We start from the raw sequence: 22448 nt of genomic DNA, 5'->3' as shown, positions 1-22448 counted from the left end.
ATAGCCAAAAGTGGATGCTATAACTCAGCCCTATTAAACATAGTAAATAAAGTCAATCATCATTAATTGTGAATTTCATATTTGTGAATTTGCTCAACTGCTAAAATTTATTTGTAACTCTAAAATCAATACAGTACTTTCAAGGTCATTCATAGATAGACATGTACAGAGTGATGAAAAATTTGCATCACCCATTGTGTATATTCCCAGCTGTGGCCTGACAAGGAGCTGCTCTGTCTTCTGGTTTCAGCTCTCTTACTGTAAACAAGTATCCTTTTCGTAATCTATTTAGCACTACATCTTTCTCATTTTTGTGCTTTTTTGTTGGTTCACTGTTTAAAATGGCTCCCAATGGTGGTGCTGAAGTGCCATCCAGCATTCTCAGCATAAGAAGGCTGTGATATGCCTTACAGAAAAAACACAGCTGTTAGATAAGCTTTGTTCAAGTGAGAGTGATTGTGCTGCTAGCCATGAGATCAATGTAAGTGGATCAATAATATGTATTTAAAAAGGTGTCTTTAAGTAGAAACACACATAGAGCAAGTTTATGTACTGATCCATTGATGAAAATGCTGTGACCAGAAGCTTATAGGAACCTAACTTTGTATTTCCCCTAGGAACAATGGTTCAGTATTCACTAATTCAGTGTTCATGGCATCTTTAAAAACATTAACTACTAAAAATGAGAATAATGAGAATCAACTGTACCTGAACAGAGATGATGGTGTGTGTATAAGATCAGTGATGGGAGACACTAGCAGGGCAAGGAGAATCCATAAGATAAGTTTCTAAGGAATTTTAAGACTGAAATAAATTCTAATGAACCAGGGAGTGGCGAAGGAATGGTGCCAGCAAAGATGGCAGAGAATACAGAATAATGTTAAGTTCTCAGAGCAATGCAACACTCCTAAAAATTGCTACAAACATGACCACTTCTGCAAAATTTTGAATTCAGTTAATTGCTAATTTTGTCTACAGAATTATGTATTGTTTTCTAGGAGTCTATTGGTAATATATTTTCCTTATAGTTAACTTCATTTTGGAAAACCAAGAATCACATTACTTTTTTTCCCCCAAGAGAAACAAAAATATGAAGTATAATTCTGGCCTATTATACTAGTTTCCTTGTTGCCCCCAAAGATAGAAAGAGCTGATCCCCAGTGTGTCATTCACATTCTTTCTTGTGCTTCAAAGTCTCCCTCCTCTCTATGACAATCCACCCCACATGTTAGGACCCAACTTAATTCCTTTTGAGAACATTCATAGTCATGTCTATATACTAGTTGTTGAATGACTACAAGCACACACATTGGAATCAGACAGATGTGGGTCTGGATACCAGCTCAGCCATCTATCAGATTTCTGACCTCTAAATCACTGAATCCCTCGTATTTTAGTTTCCTGATCTCTAAGATGAGTATTATATAGGAAAATAGATGCTGGCTTCCAGCACACTTTCTGGCATGGAGCAGCTGCTTTAGCTGTGACTTGGTACTGAATTTTCTGTGTATCCAGCACTCTGCTCCACCCTGTCCCATTTTGGGCTCAGTGCCCCAATTCTCCTTGTGCATGAAATTTGTCTCTGAAATAAGACCTTGAGATCTTTGACAGAGGGAGTCCAATTTGTGTTCATGGTTATCTCAGAGCCACCTCCTGCCTCCTCTGACTCATTTTACTTACATGCAAGTTTCTCACTTTCCTCCTCTCATGTCTGCTGCCACTTCTCTGTCAAGGACCTCCTGGAAACTCCTCCAGACTCTTGCACAAATCTCCCCACCAGAGAACCCTCCTGTTCCATCTCCTCCCCTTCTGATCTGTGTTCTGACCTGTGTTAACAGCTATGCTTTCTTGAGCTCCTACTACTTACTAGGGACCAAGAGAAGCACATGACACACTCCTTCCCTAATTCCTACAAGGACTTCTTATTATGCCATTTTGTGGTGAAGAAATTGAGTAAGGCCGAGAATAGCTGTTACATGCCTAAATGGAGCTCAAATCCAAATCTATGCCAGCTCCAAAGCTCTCTCCAGTGCACCCTGCTCCCTCTCTACATATTTTGAGATCTACTGCCAAAAAGTCTTGCTAAGTCACAGAACTGCTCAAAAACATGCCAGGGCTCCTTCATATTTGTGAAGGAAAAAATGAGAATCCCTTGACCTGATATGTAAGATTTCCTGTATCTGACCTCAGGTTATAGCCTGAGGGTTTTTTTAAACATTTTATTTAAATTCAATTTGCCAACATACAGTATAACACCCAGGGTTCATCCCATCACATGCCTTCCTTAATGCCTGTTACCCAGCTACCCCCATCCTCCCTCCCACTTCCTTTTCTGTAACCCTTTATTTGTTTCCCAGAGTTAGAAGTCACTCACAGTTTGTCTTCCTCTCTAATTTTTTCCCACTCAGTTTCCCCTCCTTCCCTTATAATCCTTCTAACTATTTTTTATATGCCACATATAAGTGAAATCATATAATAATTGTCTTTCTCCGATTGACTTATTTCACTCAACATAATACCTTGCCTGAGTTTGATCTCACTGTTGCCCTTCATGAACCTGGCATGGCAAACAAAACCATTCTGCACTATTCTTCATGGAAGCTCAGTATTTGCCAACCTTTGTTTAAACCAGTCCCTCTGCTAGGAATGCTCTCAAGGCTGCTACTCTCATTGTCAAACCTGAGAACCCTTCCTGTCTGTCCCACAGGGCTCATCTTACACACCACACCCTCTCTGAAGCATGCTCCCTGTTCACACCTTCAATCATGCAACTAGTGTCTACTGCATGTCAAGCAGTCTGCCCTCCTGTGCATTTCAGCACCTATGGGCGTGATTGTGCCACGAGATAAGTATGGGGGAAGGGCACAGTCAGGAGGGCCTTTCTGAAGGAGGTGATAACTTGGTTGAAGCTGAAGAAGAAGTTAGCAAGAGGAAAACAATCTCTCTTCACTCTGAACATCCATAGCCAGCATTCTTTCCATCTTCCCTAAGATCCCACTTTCTCCTTTATATTATAGCTATTTTTGTCACCTATTTTGTCACCCCTACTGCCTGAGAGCTCCTGAAGAACAGTATTTGTGGTTATTTCACCTTTGATTTATTGTTTATTCATTTAGTTTTTGCAAAATAGGTACTCAGTGGTGGGCATGAACACAGACTTTGGAATGGGTAAATGTGGATTAAAGATCCAGCTCCACCATTTACAACCCAAGGGACCTTCACTAGACTAAGTAACTGTTTTAAGACTCCATTTTCACATGTAAATTAAGCAAGAGAAAATATCTATTTCACAGAACTGTTATGAGGACACAAAATAATTTAAAAAATTTGTATAATGCTTAGCATTGTACCTTCTACACAATAAAAGTTCAGGAAGCGGTAGTTTTGTACTTATGATATATAGTCCATAATTTTTTATTTATGTTACACACTTCTTGGCACAGCACACAAAACTAGTCCCATGTGAACACTCACTAACTTGAAGTATCTTATTCTAGTCCAGATATATGCACATAAACATGATCATATTAATTAAGACTGTATCACTGATATTTCTTTTGCAAGGCAGACTTTTGCTCTGCCCAGAAACTCATAAAGAGATGGCAACTGAGGTTGAAAAAACTAGAGCTTAATCATATACCACCTTCTCCAGAGTTTATCAATTTCTATACAAATGAGCCTAGTACATGATTCATTGCTGTCAAATGTTTGTGGCAGGGCAGGGGTGGGGAGAGTCTTTCAATCAAAGAAAGAAAATGAAAATAATCCAGGCTTTGTGAGAAGTTAAAATCATGTTATTCTTTCTAAGCAACTTTTGTGGTTGGTTCTCAGTTTAGATGGTGGTGGTTTTTAATTACCCAAGATACAGGAACACCCACCTAATAAAGGAAATCCCATTAAATAGTCTCAAGTCAACCTCCTTAATTCAGGTTTATAGAGAGAAAAAGGCAGATCATGAATTCAAAGGTTTTCAAAAAAATGCCATTGTAATCCCTTCAAATGTACATGGGGACCTCAGCTACCTCATGACTAATTAAACAGATACACACTGAAATTCTCTGGATAGAGTGAATATAATAGATTGGAATATTGAGCACACACCATATACCATACACTACTCCAGGGTACCCAAGGAGAATACACCCATGAATGAGATTTAGGTTCTTTTCTGGGTGACAGAAACATGCAAATACCTAACTTCATTTTAAGATGGTGAAGTGACATAAAATGGAAGCAAACTCTGTGTTGTACAGATTCCAGAAAGGAACAACCATTGCAGTTGGGGTTGGCCACTTTCTTTTCCAGAGGAGGAACCATTACTGTTGAGCTTGGAAGACTAATCTCACAGGAGAAGTTGAGGAATTCATCCTTGTTGAGAACACACTCTGCGACATATATTTTATATACCATATTTCATTTAATTCTTAAAATTCTTGAAGGTATTAGTACTATATGCTCATTATCAAGATAAGAAGATATTTTTCCCAAGGGTACACCACCAAAGAGTTGGAGCTTGGATGTGAATATGGGCCTGGATGATCCCAGAGCCTGTGATTTCACCTCCTCTTTTGTCCTGGAGCTCCTTTACAACATGGATGAGGTCAGCTATCTGGGAGATGAGGCTAAAACCTTTGTACTGGAGTGTCTGTCATTGTAACCAAACAATGAATACATGAAAGCCTTTGTAAGCAGTTCATTCCTGTAAGTAGATTATGCTCACTGCCAATACTGATTATACTATTCATTACCCTGTATAGATTAACTAATTTACAGCTAACTTATAGCTAATTTATACAATTAATAAGGATTATTGGATTGAATTGAATGAATTTCTCTCTCGTCAGAGACAGTGTAAAGGTTAACTCTGACCCAGTTCAAGCCTAATTGTAATAAATTATATAAAATACTGAATTAGCCAGAGATCTAATGAGGTGTTCTCAGGGCTCTGATTAGGGCACAAGCCCACCAGGTAGTAATATGTAGCTGATAACTGTGTGAAAGGCCAGAGAAACACAAGAGAACATTGTTAGATTTTAGGTAGTAAAAATCTTAGACTAATGTTCTTTCCCAGTGGAATGGCTCAGTATATCACAATGTCTTCATGTAGCAGGGCAGCACACACACCTCACTGATGCTGCTGCTTGGTCTTTTGCACAGGCTTTTCTTCATCTCTCTGAAGAGTCCTTCGTCCTATCTCTAATCTTCTCTCAACCCCGAGGTGATTTCACTTCATCTCATGGCTTTTAACACCATCCAACACAGGAAACCTCCAAATTTATATCTCTATACCTCTCTTCTGCATGCTAAACTTGCATATCCAGCTTGACAGCTGGTGTGACATCTCCACTCCAGTGTCTGATAAACACCTCAAACTCAACACTTGATTTGTTATTGAATTACTGATTTTACCACCCTCCTCCCTTGCCAGTCTTGGGCAATGGGGACAGTAGGTATTCAGTTGTTGATGCTGAAAGAAACTGGAGTCAACCCTGGTTCCCTGTCTTTCCTCCATACTCTACCTCTAACCCATCCACCTACACTCTCATCCCATCTACTGTCAACATTCTACTTTTACCTCAACCTTTAAAATGCATGTAGGAAAAAAATAAAAATAAAGTAAAATATACATAGAAACTGACCACCTCTGGCCACCTCCATGTGACCACCTTGGCCTGAGCCACCATCATCTCTTGCGCTTATTTCTTCATTGCCCCCAATGATCTTGTTGCTTTCACTCTTGCCCTCCACCTTAACTCAGTAGCCAGAGTGGTGCCATTGGCTCTCCACCTCATCAGAGTAAATGCCCAAGTTCATACTAGGAACCATAAACCCCTACATGAGCTGTCCCACAGCCCACTCACACACACCCACTTTCCCTCTGTCCTTACATCTTTGTTGTTTCCTCCTTGTCAAGTACAATCTGAAGACACTGGGCTCCTTGCTATTCCTAAAAATAACACATATCTTCTCACCTGGGTCCACCATCACATAGATGAATGGGCCTCAATTTCATCTGCATAATGAGGTAATTGGATCAGATGACCTCTTGAGTCCCTCCACAAAGATGTTATGATTTTGTAACTATTTTCACCTGCAGTAAAGATCATGAAACCCCAAGTGTAACAATGGCACAAATATGAGCTCTGACCAATGACAAAGAAAAGCCTGCTTGTCTGTATCTTTACCATTTGTTTTGAAAATTAAAATCAGATGTAAAAAGCCCATTTTTTTAAGAACTGGAAAATTTACAATGATGTGTGGAAATAGTATTTAACAACTTAAATGTTATGACCATAGGTACTGTATTATAAAAAAATTATTCTGTTAAAATGTTAAGAGAAAGTAGAAAGTAGCAGCTTTATATGAAAACTATTATAGTAAATAAAAAATGTAAAAGTAAATAGAAATATTTGTGGAAGAAAATCATCAACATGCTAAAAGTAATGATGTTAAACTCATGGAATTCAGGGTGTTTCTTTTCTCCTTTTCTAAATTTTCTATTGTGTGACTTTACTACCTTTTATAATGAAAACATGAGCGTGTGGGTATATATGTATAATATTTTAAATTTTTAAATCAAGAGATTGCTCTCCAGCTAGAAACAATACTTTATGTTCTTTCAATTATCAGGCCCACACACTACAGGCAAATTAGGAACAGTGTTCTTTGAACAAGAACATGGTAATAAAAGATTAACAGGCAATTTTCCTACATTGATGTGGATCAGCCATGCGGTCAACACAGTTGGCAGCCAAGAGCCCAAACACAGGCATTCAGGAATTTCCTTATCACATAGACATGGTTAGTGGATATACTTATTGATTCAAATGGCTGGACATCTCAATGGCCCTTGGAAGGATTCTATATTTTTTCCTCTCCCTGATAATGTCAAACTGAGATTCTCAAGTCAGGGTATAGAATAAGTCTCATCATTCAAGAATATTCATTGAGTTTCCCAAACTGTAATTGAATCTACCCAGTATTTATTAAGTCTATATTATAGATGTAAGTGTATAGAGTCTAAAGCTATGGATACAGAGTCTTCCCCCGCAAAAAAAAAAAAAAAAAAAAAAAAAAAGTTTTATTCTTAAATTCCACATTTGTGTGAAATCATATGATAATTGTCTTTCTCTAATTGACTTATTTCTCTTAGCATAATACATTCTAGGTCCATCCATGTCATTGCAAATGATAAGATTTCATTTATTTTGATGGCTGAGTAATATTTCATTGTGTTGCTGGAGGGGAGAGGGGTGGGGGGATGGGGTAGTTTGGTGATGGGCATATGTAACATGTTATATGCAACTGATGAATTACTGAACTCTACCTAATAATAGAGTTCAGTGATTAAACCTAATAATACACTATATGTTAATTAATTGACCTTAAATAAAATAAAATAAATTTTTAAATGATGAAAAAAAAGCTGTTTGATTAATCAGTTACATGCCATCACAGGTCACCATCTTCTCATCCATAAAATGGGGAAAATGAGACCCTTGCCCCTGTAGAACAAGGGAAGGAATGTCTTACGAGGTTGTTATGTGTGTTAAATATTATAACAAGTTACCGTAAGATTTGGTTCACAATACAGACTCAAAAATTCAATCCTTTATCCATTTAACAAGTGTCTGTTGAAAACTTAGCCATGTTCCAGGTCTATGCGAGGTGATATGGACACAGCACTGAATATGGCTCATTACCCCCCTCTAAAGAAGTGTCTAAGTTCGTAGGAGAATCCAAGAAGTAAAAGACTCTTTCGGTCCTAAAGGATATGTAACTAGATGTTCAGAAAGCACAATGTTTGGGAGGCAGAGAGGATGGACAATGAGGGGACAAATAACCTCTAAATACACTCAGAAATGTTTTTAATATCAATAATAACTTGAGTGCTTGTTAATTCCCAGGCACTATTCAGATATTATCAAAATTTTTCATTTACCTGATCTCATTGATTCTGTTCTATTATTAACATCCCTATTTTAAGATAGAGACATGGAGTGGTTAAGTAACTTCTACAGAATCACACAGCTAATAATCTTATTGGAATCCAAATTCAAAGCCTCCAAGCTGCATTTCTAACCACTTTATCCACTTCCTCCTTCACCGGCTATTGTATTTACAAAGTGAGGTAACAAATGTAAAGTACATACAGTATTGCCTTTCCCAGTAAGTATCCAATGTTGACTGGTGTTAGTAATAGCAGTAATAGCAATACTAGCAAGAGTAATAGCAAAAGTAGTAATGGAGTAGTATAGTAGCATTAGCAGGGGTAGTATTGATAGTGGTAGTAATAACAGTAGTAGCAGCAGCAAAATGTGAGGCTCTCTATAAATGCTAGCAGTTATTATTAGTCTGGGCTTAGGAACATTCTAAGAAAAAAGGTAAAAAGTGCTTTTGTACTTCTGTGTCATATGGTTCTTGCTCTCAAAAAAAACCCCACTTCTTGGTACAGAAGAAGGAAACACATATATAATACAGCTGGTGATTTAGAATAAAAACTAATTGTTTCAAATTGAATAGTTACATTTCCAAGAACCAGATGATTTAGGAAAATGTCCTGTTTTAGGGTTAGTGCAGATGGGATGTAATGTTAAGTCTTAGGAGCACACTTAGCATGCAAAAAGCAATATACCAACTGCTTCACAAGTATTAGGTCATCTATTCTTTGCAACCATTCTGGGAGATAGATACTGTATCATCCCCTTTCCATATATGAGAACACTGAAGCAAAAAACCATTTGCTCAGAATTACACACCAAGTAACTAGCAAAGCCAGGATTTTAACCCAGAGCCATTAACTATGCTCACCTGGCCACTGGGATGAGGATGCAGTACAACTTAGACTGAGGGTGGATCAGATGTGGACAGGGAAGAAGGACGGGCAGGGCATTCTGAAAAGAGGAGCTGGTAAACTAGGGTCCTTGGTGGAGATGAGTACATAAAGCTGAGCATAGGGAGGAGTGAGCTGGTCCAGTTATCAGGCGTGAGCCTGGGCCCTGCCCTTTTAGAGCTCCCCACCCAAGAAAAACCACACGCCTGAGACACACTTGTTTAGAATGTCTTGTTTTTAAATTGTGTTTTGTTTTTATCATCTGTAGCAAGGTGTACAAGACCAAGATGAGAACATTGGGAGAAGAAAGCTTTTGTTTTTTATTTTGGTTTCTTCCAAAATACACCCAAAGTAATAAAACTTTTGAAAAACCCTACTTTGGGTTTGGGACACTATTTAGGGTCACATATATATACATTCATTTGACTCCCCTCCCCATTAATACCCAACTGAATGAACCACAGAAGCTTTATAATGGCAGTCATTCATTCATTCAATCAATATTTATTGAGCACTTAGTCCATATCAGACCACATGCTCAGCAATGTAGACATGACATTGAACAGGAAAAGGCACTATCCTTGCTCCTCTGGAATTTACATTCTGCTTGGAAGAGCCGCTCAGATTGGTGACCAAGATTGGCCCTGAAAAAGTGATGTTTGAAGTGAGAAGGAACTGTATGAAGGAGCCCACAATGAGAATCCAAGGCCAGAGGAGCCAGATGGAGGGAAAAGCTAATACAAAGCCCTGAACATGATAAAAACTTGGGGTGTTTGAGAAACAAAGAAAACCCATTTGACTGGATCACAGTGTGCCTGGAAGAGAGTGGTAGGAACTGAAATCCAGAACATATTCAGTAAGCAGATCAGGAAGGATCTTGTAGTCTCAGTGTAAGGAGCTTGGATTTTGCTTTCAGTGTCAAAGAAGCCATTTGAGGATGGTAAGCAGATCAGAGAAAGAACTTGTTTTCTACTTGATAATTGTGTAGAGAATGGATTATAGATGGATGCAGGAAGGTGGGAAACCAATTAGGAAGGTATTACAGTGCCTAAGGTTGGTGAGAATGGAGCATAGAATAGAATAGAATGGTTTTGGTTTATTTGGACCAAAGCAGTAAGATTTAGAAAAAAATGTTCAAGGCAGACGTAACAAGCATCACTTTTTACTGTAACTATCATACTTCAAGAGTTGATGTAGGGGATAGGGAATTTGTGAAATCTAGGAGTATCCCTAGGTTCTGGCCTAAGGAACTGGACACATGATGGTATCAATCAATAAAATATGGAGATTGGGTGAACAGAACATTGCTGAGGGTGCCAGGAAAGGGATTCATGGGTTCTGTTTGGAAATAATAGGTTAGAAATGGTTACTAGACATCTACATAGAAATCTCAAGTAGGCATTTAGATACATGAACCCAGTGTGCAAAGGAGAAGACAGGTAGGATAGACTTTGACCTTTTCACTATATAGGTGATAAGTCTGACAGGTGACTGGATATGACCACCTTGGGAAAGAAAGAAGGGAAAGAACTGAGTTCAAACCATCCCAAAAGAGTGCAAGCCTTGGTTTTCTCATTTATAAAACAGGTAATAGCAGATACCCCGCAGGGTAATTCTACAAATTAAATTCTATTTATATATAAATCCTAATCTGTTAGACCTCAAGTCCCTGGTCCATTTCAACATCATATCAAGGTTCCATCAAGGCCAGTTTCACAAAGGCTAGGATTGCTCAAGAGACAGGGTTAATAAATTGATTTGCAAAGCCAAGATCCTATGATCTCATAGTTTCCACTCACATTGCTTTTTTTTTTCCTTTCTCCTAGATCAGTTCCATCCCCAACATGTTTTTACATGGCACAAAAACATGCACAATACATTTGGGTCATTTCTCATGGGCTGCTAAATCTCAGGTCCTCAGGAAAGAAAAGATCTTCAAGAGTACATGACATCAAGGAGTTGCAACTAGCATGGGTCAAGTCCCATTACACAATGTCAAGTCAAGTGGCAGCTAACTCCCCCTGGCTAGAATAAGTAATGGCTTCTCTTAGATCCCTGGATGGGTGCTCAGTAGGGTGAGTGGCAGGCAAATGAATCTTCAATCAATGGTGTGCTTGAGGACACCAACATGTGTGTGCCCTGAGCTGCCCTCTTTGCCACATCCCATTGTCCAGCAGAATGGCAGAGTCTACAATAAGAAGAGCTGACATTTATTGAGTGCCTATTCTGTATCAGGCATATGGGCTAGCACTTTCCATGCATTACCTTATTTAATACTTCCAGAAATCCAGTGATGTTGATGCTAAAATAACTCCTTAGTTATATATGAGGAAACAGAGACTCAGGGAGGCTGGGTCATTGCCCAAGTCAAACAGCTAAGAAGTGATGGTTGTTTGAATGCAGGTCTACTCTCAACCAACATGCACTATCATCTCTTAGCAGTATAATGTGTTAGCCCTTTTCAGTGTATGTCAGCAACACTGATCTCCCATCCACACAATGAGAAGAGCGTCAGGATGAGTTCTGATCTCAGGTCTTTCATTTATTATGTGGCCTATAGTATGTCATTTACCTTTGGTGAGCCTTAGTTCTTCTACCTTCAGAATGGAGACAGTAATCTCTGCCTCATCAGGAATATTGGAAGCATACAATGTGATAAGTTTATAAAAATAATTTTCCACTCTCAAATGAGGAATGCATAAAAGGTGGTTATGCAGTTATAATGATGATATCATGATAGTGATCATGTTTTTGATGCTGCTGCTGCTGCTGATAATGGTACACATGCACTCACATACAGACACACAGACACACATGCTAGAATGAAAAAATCTCAGAACTCTCATCATTGCTTATTAAAACACTTAGAATAGTGCCTGGTCCCTGAATAGTGTTCAATAAATATTATCAAATAAGTAATGAAGTTAAAAGAGAAAAAGTTAAAGAAGAATTCATAGATTCAATGTACTTCAAACAATTGGGTCTGGAAATTGATTACCTGTACATACATAGAGTCAAGGTCAGCATGGGACTCAAGGTGTTAATAGCAAGATAAAGATTCTCTTTCTGTCATTTGTTCTTTTCTCAAATTTCTTCTCTTCTTTTGATTTCTCCATACTCTTCCTTCCCTTTTTTTGGTTCCTCCATAGCCTTTCCTCTCTCTTCTTTCTCCCTAGCTCTTCCTTTCTCTTTCATTCTCTGCAGTCATTTTTTCCTAGCCCACTATGTAATGAACTCTCTTCTTTGTCTTTTGGCTTTTCTCTCCTATGTGAACCTAGAATGCTCTTTTGTCTCAGGCTTTGATCACTTTATATAAGAAGTTCAACACATGGCCAACACAGAAAGACTTCTTCCAGGCAATCCAGCCATTTTCATCTTCCAATAAGCAAAATCCAGCTTCCATTGGGCAGGGGATGAGCTGCCTCAGACATCCTCTAAAAAGAACACAAGTCTGGATGTTAGAATTGAGAAATGACCTCACATTCTCCATTCTTCATACCCCTGATAATGCTGCCTTAAAAAAGTTCAGAAAGAACCTCACAACATAACCTAATAAGTTAAAGCCAGAGGTGAGGTTCAAAACCAGCACAAACTTTTAAGTGTTCTTATGGGTCCATCAGCACTGCCCACCACACTTAAGCCTTTTATTCCTGTGGATCATTAAACCTCCTATGAGCAAGGCATAATGGCAGGTATTAAGAAAACAAAACTGCATCCTTAGTCTCACTTGACCAGTGGACAATAGAAATGATTCACTGGCATGGCTTCTCTTTCATACTGTTCTGCAGCATTGAAATGAGTCTCCAGGGGGATAGGTGTCACCTCTCCTGAGGCCCTTCCATGACCCTATCTCTGTGACTCATTCAAAGGCAAGTAGAATAGGCCTTTTGGGATACTGACCTTTGCTCTTTGAATGACTGTCATTCTGTTCAAGGTCAAGGTATAAGGTTACTTCTTCTCCTTAGCCCAGGCATCATCATGTTTGGCAGTTGTAAGATTGGTCTTTGGAGACTCCTTAGTTTCATCGAAGTCTTTAACTCACATTCTTTCATTTCTTTGTTGTTTTTATTGAGAGTCAAGGGAAGACAAAAGAATCTCCAAATACCTCTATTGTGTCATCTTTGAGCCACCCTTTCATTGTCAAGTTAGGTAAAAAGACTGGTCCAGAGAAACAGTCCAAGTCAAGAAATTCTGAACAGCAGTGTTGCGCCAAATCCTGGCCTCTTGTCTCCAACCTGTTGATGGACAGAAAGTCTGAGAAGGAGAGTTCCCGGGTTTGATGCCTCGATGATAACTTGAGGCGAAAATGTTATATCGAGAGAGGCTGGCCTCCAGTAATTTCTCACCCAGTCTCATTGCTGTCCCAAAGAGAGCTCCGATGGTCTCAAAAACTTGGAACTATAGTTTGGCCAGCAAGTTCATTACGTGTAATTTACTATCTCATTTGATGTGGAGAATCAAATTTGGTGAGAGAATTAGAAGGAGCTGTGGTTTCCCAGTCAATTAACATTTATTAAGATCCATCTGTAAGATAAGCTGATTCATTTATTCATTCGATATAGTTTGTGTCCTTTTCACATGGCAGAGGCAGCACCATGAGATAGTCTTAGAACCCAAGCTTCAGAGTCAGGCAGCTTTAGTTTGCCTCCTGGATTTGTTATACACTAGCTATTTGATTTGGGGTAAAGCTCCTAATCTTTATGAGCTTGGATATCCTCAACATTAAGATGAGAGCAAAAGTTTTTACTGTATAGCACTCTTTAAATAAAATAATGTAGGTTAAATAATTCACATCGTAGCTGACACACTGATGTCTGAAACTGTAAATAATAAACATACTCAGAAGTGCTAGATTATAATCAGATGAGAGTATTCTGTATGAGCCCATTATCTCCTGTCTTATTTAGGAAAACATCTGAGAAATCCTTCAGATGTTTATTTTGCATCTGAAACACTTAGTAAAAGGACAGTGTATTTGCATGCATGTCCTCCTTGGTCCAACACATATTAACACAGATGAGTTTCAGTCTTTAATCTGCTCAGTCTTAAAATTTTCTTCTCACTCATTAAAAAAGACTCTGACTTGGCCACAGTTTCTCCAGTAAATCATTCTAAATAAGGACCTTTTGGGTATCATTTGCACCTTCATCTCTTTTTGGTTTAATGTCAAATTTGAGCATATAGTCCATCCAAATGGACCCCTATTGCATCCTGCAATAAATTTACACCACAGATAGGAAAGATCACCTCTTCCAATCCAACCAGCCAATACTAGAAAGTGAAATGAAATAAATGGATTACTAATGTGAAAATTTAGTTTGTAAAATAAGATGTGCGATTATAATTTTGCATTCTTTCTCTTTTTCTTAAGTATATATTACATGGTAAAAACCATGGAAAAAATATACATCCAACTGTTAGTAGGTAATAAATTCTAGAAAGTGAAACTGTTAATTATTTCATATTATTATTCCTTTTTATATTTTCAGGAAAGACTACAATGAACCTTTGTTTTTTGGTAATAAGGAAAATAGGACAGTAAAAATTAGGTTCAAAAAAACACCCTACTTAGTACAGTTTCTGGCAAATTTTATATACTCAGTGAATGTTTAATGGTTGAATGAATGGCCCACGATCTGGGCAATCCCTGATGAGCCAACGGTTTAGCTACACTGGCATATCCATCATTCTGGCCCAGCACTGAATGATTCCTCTAGGATAACAAGAGAAAATGGAGAAGAGAATAAAGAAAGAAGGTTTAGGAATGAGACTTAGTAGGAGACCAGTTACACCACTTGATTGTGGAATGTTTCACCTGGAATGCATTCTATGAACAAGGAATTCACATCTCTTGGGCACTATTCAGTTACCTCACAAATAACACAGTTCCCTACTCCTTTACAACTGCCATCGTGACTAGGGGTGGTGGAAGGGGAGGTGGGTAGGGGGTGGGGATGACTGGGTGATGGGCACTGAGGTGGGCACTTGATGGGATGAGCACTGGGTGTTATTCTATATGTTGGCAAATTGAACACCAATAAAAAATAAATCTATAAAAAAATAAAATAAAACAACTGCCATTGTGCAGATGAGTAGTCAACCTCACCAGTCACAAGTGTCACTCAATGGCAACAATATCAATCAAGGCCTCCTGATTCCATTTTGGGCTCCTTCTGAGAAAGAAATAACATTATGAAATGTATGAGTGATATTTTAAATTTCATTTAATTTAGGGGCTCCTATTTCATGGGAAATAGGAAAGACAGAGGAGAACCAGAACACTGAAGAAAAAAGAACTTTAGGACATAATTATGAGTCCCAGTGAAATATGTAAAACCTACAGTCAAATAATATTTACACATGGCATGAAGGTTCTTAGGAACTATAAGAGAATCAATCCACAAAGAATAAATTAGTAACTCACACAGTGCAGAAACCACTTCATCAGCCCAAACAAACAGGCAGATATTTACCAACAATCTATGGGAAGAGAATTCCCATTGTGTATTTAGGATGTCATCCATTGCTCTGTTGAGTTCTTGTGTTCAGAGAAGTGTGGCAAAGTCTAGTTCTCTTTCCTAAATCCCTGGATCTTTGTCTCTTATCCAGCCTAACCAAAGTCCTACCCTAGAAGACAGGAATTGTTAACTGATCTATTATTAAATGCAATCCACAAAACTGTACCCCCAAATGCCAAAGGAATGATTAAAAGTAGACCATTGATGCACCCAGAGGACTCAGCATTCAGTGAACATGGAAAGAGAGTACTATGTCTCCCATATTGCAATTCTCTACTTAAAGGCCACTCTTCTTTCAGATTATCCTTTTATTTTCAACACCGGAACAGGACACTGCCTTTTAGCCAGGTCTCAAACAGGCTTCACAGATGTTATGTAGAGACCAGTATTACTTTTGTCTATTCTTCAGACCATTCTTGTACACAACGGTTTAAACAGGAAATAAGAGCTTAATGTAATATTGAGCGTTTACATTTTAACAAAAGTAAGGACCCAAACCAGGGTGATACTCCATTCCTCTCCCTCATCACTGGCATTTGTTCTCTGGCTGGGAAAGATTTGGTAAGGGCCATAAGAACCTTGATCCCATCTTGTTGCACCTTCACCTTTTCCCCTGCCTTGTCAGTGACTGACTCTAAATCTGAGAGAGAACTCTGGCTGTGTCGATCTTAAGGTTTTGGTGCCCTGAAAGTCAATTCATCATAAATATTGATTAACTGAGATTTGGGTTTTGCACTTACTTTTATTAACAAGTGATTAAAATGTTAATTAAGGTACCATTAGCTGCTATAATAAAAAAAAATTTACAATGTGCCAAGTGCAATAGAAATTTCCACAAAAGTATAATCCAAAATGGATGGTGCTGATCAGCAAATTGCCCTCTTTCTGATTCCAGGGAACAGATTCCTCCATCCTTTGGCTCCATCACGTTCAACATGGGGCTCTCAAAGTTAATGGCTTCTCTGGGTCTGCATTATGATATGCAGATAGACTGGAAAGAGCATGACAGAGCCCATGAGAGATCTTTTTGTGCTGGGCAGGAAAATGGGGCAAGTCCCATGTGATGGCATCCTATTGGTTAGAGTTCAATCATTTGACCATGTTTAAATGCAAAGGAGGCTGGGAAATGTAGGCTGTGTGCCCAGGGAGAAGAGGAAACAGGTGTGTTATGCCTCTAGCCAGTCTCCATCACAATAGGGAAATAAGTCAATTCTCAGCACAATAACAACAAAATGACAATTTCCAAAGAAGTGAGTTCCTGCCTCTAATAACAGCACCTACAGTTCTACACCAGGACTAGTCCTACAATAGGACTTCAGTCCCTACACAGAATAAAGATTTGGTAAGGTTTTCTCTCTAGGAAAATTTAATCACCATCACCAGACACCTCCCTGGTTAAAAAATGAAAACAGGGAAATGCATTTCAGGAGGAAAAAAGTGGTTTTAACAACCAGAGTTGAAGGGGAACAAAAGCATTGAAATCCCTAATTAGTTTGAAATTTTAATTCACCAATGAGCTGATAAATTAAAAGGACTGAACTCATTTGGTCCAGCTAATTTAGGTTTTGCCCTAACCAGTTAATAAGCCAAGGTTATTAATAGTGATATTGTAGTATATTCATTATCCTAATGAATCCCTATTAGCCATATTTTCTACCACAGACTAGATAGATGCCTCATGAAGAAAGAGATCAAGAGAGAGAGAGAGAGAGAGAAAGAAAAGAAGAAGAAGAAGAAGGCAGGGAGTGGAAGGGAGGAGGGAAAAATAGTTCTCCTCATTTTGTGTGTTTTTTCTCCATCATTTGGACAACTACACTTGGCTTTTAGTCTCCTCTGCTCTAATTGCAATGACAAAAAGGAGCTCCGAGTGAAGAAACCCAAGAGTATTTGAAACCAGGTTACAACTCCCTTCAGCAATTTGGTTCTGTAGAAAATATGCATGCCTGCAAATTATCTTTAACTCCTGCAAGGAGACATCCCGCTCTCATGGGAATTTGAATTTATTTCGAGGTGGGGAAGGAAGGCATTCTTTTTGCCAGTTTTTAAAATGAATTTCTTGACTGTAAGCATGAAAGACAAGTTTCCGGCAGAAAAACACCTGAACTCTGATCAAGCTGAACTGATCTTCCTGATGTTGTAGGGTGCCGGGTGAGAGACAATGGACTGTGTCTGCCTCAAAACAGATACACATACCAGCTGGTCTCCTTCAATCTGAGCCATCATCCAATAAATGCAAACCCTGAGGTGCAGTCTTCTCTATCATATATATTTTAAATATCACCTGATATTGACAAGGATAAATTAAATAGGCAAACTCAAAAATCACTAATGGAAATATAACTTGGAAAGCAGTTTTGTTGGAAATTTTATCAAGGTAAGATGCATCCATAGTTTTCTTTTCTCTCCTCTCTCTCTCTCTCTCTCCCCCTCTCTCTCTCTCTCTTTAGAGAGAGAAAGAGTAGGAGAAGGAGAGAGGAAATCTTAAGCTGGCACAGGGCCCAATGCAGGGCTCAAGCTCATAATCTGGAGATCATGACCTGAGCCCGAATCAAGAGTCTGATGCTCAATCGACTAAGCCACCCAGACACTCCAAAAAATATTTCATATGTTTAGAACCAGTGATTGAATTTCTGACCTCATTTCAAAGAAAATGCTTTTGATTTCAGGGGAAAAAAATTCTGATACATAAGATGTTTGTTGTAAAGCTATTTACATGGCAGCAAATGCTGCAATGAGATTGGTTAAATCAATTTGTCATATAGACCATAAATGAAGATGGGAGTACCTAGATGGCTCAGTCTATTTAATGACCACCTCTTGGTTTTGGCTCAGGTCATAATTTCAGGGTCATGAGATGTAGCCCCACATTGGGCTCCATGCTGAGCATGGGGTCTGCTTGAGATTCCTTACTCCTTCCTCCTCCTCCTCCCCTCTTGCTCCTCCTCGCAATGGAGCTCTCTAAATAAATAAATAAATAAACAAACAAACAAATAAATAAATAAATAAATTTTTTAAATGAAAGTGTTTGAAATTATGTTATTGCTCCAGTCACATGCAAATTATTATAAATTGTAGATTAGTAAACTCATAATTACTGGTTTTTTTTTAAACTCTGGTGTCAATAAATTTGTGAGCTCAGTCTTTAGCTTTAAGTACATTAGTATGTGCTCTCTGGATGGCTAGAATATGTATTTTTGTTTCTAATTTGGGGGCCTTTTAATGATCTTACATTTGGGATGAATTGAAATTGAATTTAAGTATCACTTTGAAAATGATGTCACTTTGCAAAAACTTGGAGACAGGCTTACAAGATAACAGTAAGTGAAAAAACAGGAAAGTAATTTGTTGGTACAGTCTGTTAACAGAAATGAAAATTTTGAGAGAGAAAAAACCTATTTTCCTCATTTCTCTTCCTCTTTTCAAAATTTCATCAAGAATAAAAAATTTTTAAAAAAAAAGAATAAAAAATTTTAAAACAAGAAAAAAGTTTTTGAGAAAAAAATATAAACTCAACAAAAATTGCTCCTTAGGTTCGTATCTTCTCACACCTCAACTGCAGCTCCCAAAATGCAAGATCATTTAGGTTATGTGAGAGCTGACATTAACCATGTGTCTTCAATATTTCCTATGAGACGCGACAGGCTTCATTCCTAGGAGTAGTGAAGTACCGATGTCAATGTGGCCAACTAAGTGTTCTGTGTCCACCCCCACTTCATTATGGAGCCAGCAGGATGGAGTTGATTATCAATTAACAAAACAGATGTGAGCAAGAATTCCATTCTTCCTCAACTCTGTGGCTCTCCTCTGCCTTGGTTCTAGAAATTACTTCTCAGGCTGAGCAAATGTGGGCAGCTGAAGAGTCAGAATCAGCCTTTGACAGTCCTCGTTAAATCTATCATCTATAGAAAGACTTCAGCCACAAGTTAACAATCTCCTTATTGCTGTTGTGGCCAGAATATGGTTTTCTCTTTCCGTGATAGTGGCAATGAGCCTACCTTTGGTCAGGATTTTCTGCATCATTCTAAGAACTTTTTTTTTTTCTCTCTCTCCTGCATTTAGTCACATTCTCTGCTGCTAAAAGAAGCAGTACTAAGTCCTGTTCAGCTGAGCATGAAAGATCCCCTATGTTCCCATGGTTCTGATGGAGGAGACTTACCTTTAAATTATGAAGTATCTTTAGGATCCTGCTTGCCTGTGATTCCACTCCAGCCCCCAAGTCCTGTCTCCTCCCAAAAATTCAGTACAAGGTTGGATTAAAGAGGTGTGGTGTCAGCCTGCCATGTCACTTGGTTGGTACAGTCCTATTTCCTGAGAACCTACTGAGTGACAGGCAGTGCATCAGCTGCTGCAAATAGGACAGTAGAGAAGTGCCTTGAGCAAATGTTTTCCAAAAGTTATTAACTAATTAAATTCCCCATTGAGAGTGCTGCAAGGATTTCTCAATGGGAGTCATACTTTAGTTTAAGGCAGATATTCCCAACCAGAGTCCCCCCGGGAGACATAATGCAGTGACTGAAGACATTGTCACCTTTTGCAACTTGGATGGAGGTGGGGACATGGCTGGGAGTGTATTGGGATCTAACAGGTAAAAGGTAGCTTGCTGCTAAACACTCTACAATATAAGTAGTGTCAAGATTTAGAAACCCCAGTGATTTTCAAACTTAAGCCATCAGAGAATCACCTGGAGACTGGGCCCCTTGCCCAGAGTTTCTGATTCAGTATGGCTGGGGTGGGGCCTGAGAATTTGCATTTCTCACAAGGTTCCAGGTGATGCTACTCTTTGCTGGTCCAGGGACCACACTCAGAGAACTGCTGGTCTGTATTTTCACAGAAGGCAGTCCCCCCAGAAAATGATGTGTAAGGGTTTGCAAGAGTTAGCTGCAGTAAAGAGAAAAGATAAACTTGTAAGGGCAGTTTGTGCAAAAACCCAGAGGTGAGAGGTTTGGGTTCAAGAAACAGAAATAAAGGAGCAGGGCTTTGGATGAAGCTGGAGAGGGAGCCCGAGGCAGATGGTGCAGGGTCATAGAAGGATGTGGTCCTTATTGTATTTAGAGCAATGGAAAAGCACCAAAGAATTTTACCAGGGAACTGGAGAACTTGACCAGACAGTTGGGGTGGGGAGTCCAGGGGTGCATGGTACCTACAGTTTAACATAATAAAAAAGCATGGCCTTTGGAACCAGACAGTCGTGGGTTTCCATCCTAATTTGGCCTCTTACTGATGATAATGATCAAGGGCAAATTATTCAACTTCCATGAGACTCAGTTTCCTCATCTGTAAAATGGTGCCACTCACATCCACTTCTCTGGGTAGTTATGAGAATAAATGAGATCATGTTCATAAAAGTCTGGCACACAGAAGGGCTCAATGGATGTTAATTCTCTTCCATTAAGTGTCAATGATGAAAGGACCAGGGGCTCCTCTAGAAGCTAATTTACATCTCAAAGAGCACGCAGCAAAGCATGATGTCAGCAATCCAGGTCTGTCCAAAGAGCGCTTGCATCACCTGTGTGTGCCAAACCTGTGCCAGGGCCTGCTGCTGGCGTGTTTAAGTGCAAATTAGGCAACCACCAGCCCACACAAAAATGCTGCAGAGCTAATGCTAGGTTTGCAGATACCATCGCAGGGCTCGGGCCAAAGTTACCTAATTTATTGATGTTTGGATACTTCAGAGGCTCTTTTACCACATCTCTTATTGTTTTGTAGCCTGACAATGGGGAGGAGAAACAGTGCTTGGAACCACAATAAATAATAATACGTAGCACTTAAATAACCTTTGCATCTTCAAAGTCATTTCCAAACACTCCCAAATTAAGACTTACTCAGCCCCAGTCTTGGGAAAGTGTCATTATCTTTGTTTCTTCAACACAGCAAGGAGGAGATGATGGTGTTGCCCAAACTCTGGCCAGCTGGCATTAGAATGAGCTGCTTTAATTCAATCCAGGCATCTCTAGGGGGTCCATTCCAGGAGAATCCGGGTATTTCCTCAGACTATGAGTAGAACAAAATGTTTAATTGGAAGAGCTAGTTCCATTTTTCAAGAATCACTTTAAAATATGATAATAATAAAGCAGGTGGAAGAAAACTTTTGGAGCAGACAGATATGTTTATGGCATGGATTATGGTGATGGTTACAAGGGTGTATACTTATCCCCAAACTCCTCAAGTTGTATACATTAAATATGCATGGCTTTTTGTATGTTTATCACACCTTAATAAATTGGTTTTTAAAAATTCCTTGTGAATCTAATTTTGCACAGATGTTCCCAGCACATTCTGAATTAGACTTAATAGGAACAGTTGCTTTTTTGGCCAAAAAAGTTCTAAGTCTGGTTCCCCAACTCCCTTACTTTTCCATCTCCCAGAAAGCTAGGCAAATGTCAAGACTTTTTTGTGCATTTGATAATTATATAATTAATCATGATAATATCTCAAAGTTTCCTCATCTGTAAACTCGAGATAATGACACACAAGGTTGTTGTGAGGACAACGTATGAAGAATGCCAAGTAGGTAATGAACACAAGGAAATGTTCTTTATCATTGTTATGGTTGACACCATAGCCATTGTATTTATATTGTTTTGTTATTCCCCATGTGTTTCCAATATGCTCTGTTTTATAGTGTTCATAACCGTTCTCTTGTAAGGGTAAGCAGGTAGCATGATCCTTTGTGGAAACATGAGCTCAGAAGCAGAAAATAGACTCATCTAAAACCACACAGCTAATCACTGCAAACAGGGGGAGGAGCCACAGGTTGTCTTTATATCATTCTACTCCATTCATAACTTCCTCTCCTCCTACCCCCAAAGATTTCACCTTTGTGTTCATGAAGTCTAGTATCTTTGCATTCTCTCCCTCTTCACATTCTAGGAAAGAAAAAGACATCTCTTACCTCCCTCCTCTATTAATCCACAGCAACACAAGACATTTATTAAGCCCCTATTATGTGTCATACACTGGACCCAGGGTCTATGGAGTATCTTCAAGGAGCTTGTCCTTAAGAAGTTTCATGTCAAGGGGCACCTGGGTGGCTCAATCAATTAAGCATCTGACTCTCAGTTTCATCTTAGGTCATGATCTCTTGGTTGTGGGATTGA

The sequence above is a fragment of the Canis aureus genome, chromosome 14 (genome assembly GCF_053574225.1).
Source record: "Canis aureus isolate CA01 chromosome 14, VMU_Caureus_v.1.0, whole genome shotgun sequence".
NCBI lineage: Eukaryota > Metazoa > Chordata > Mammalia > Carnivora > Canidae > Canis > Canis aureus.
Note: the sequence above shows the minus strand (reverse complement) of the source record.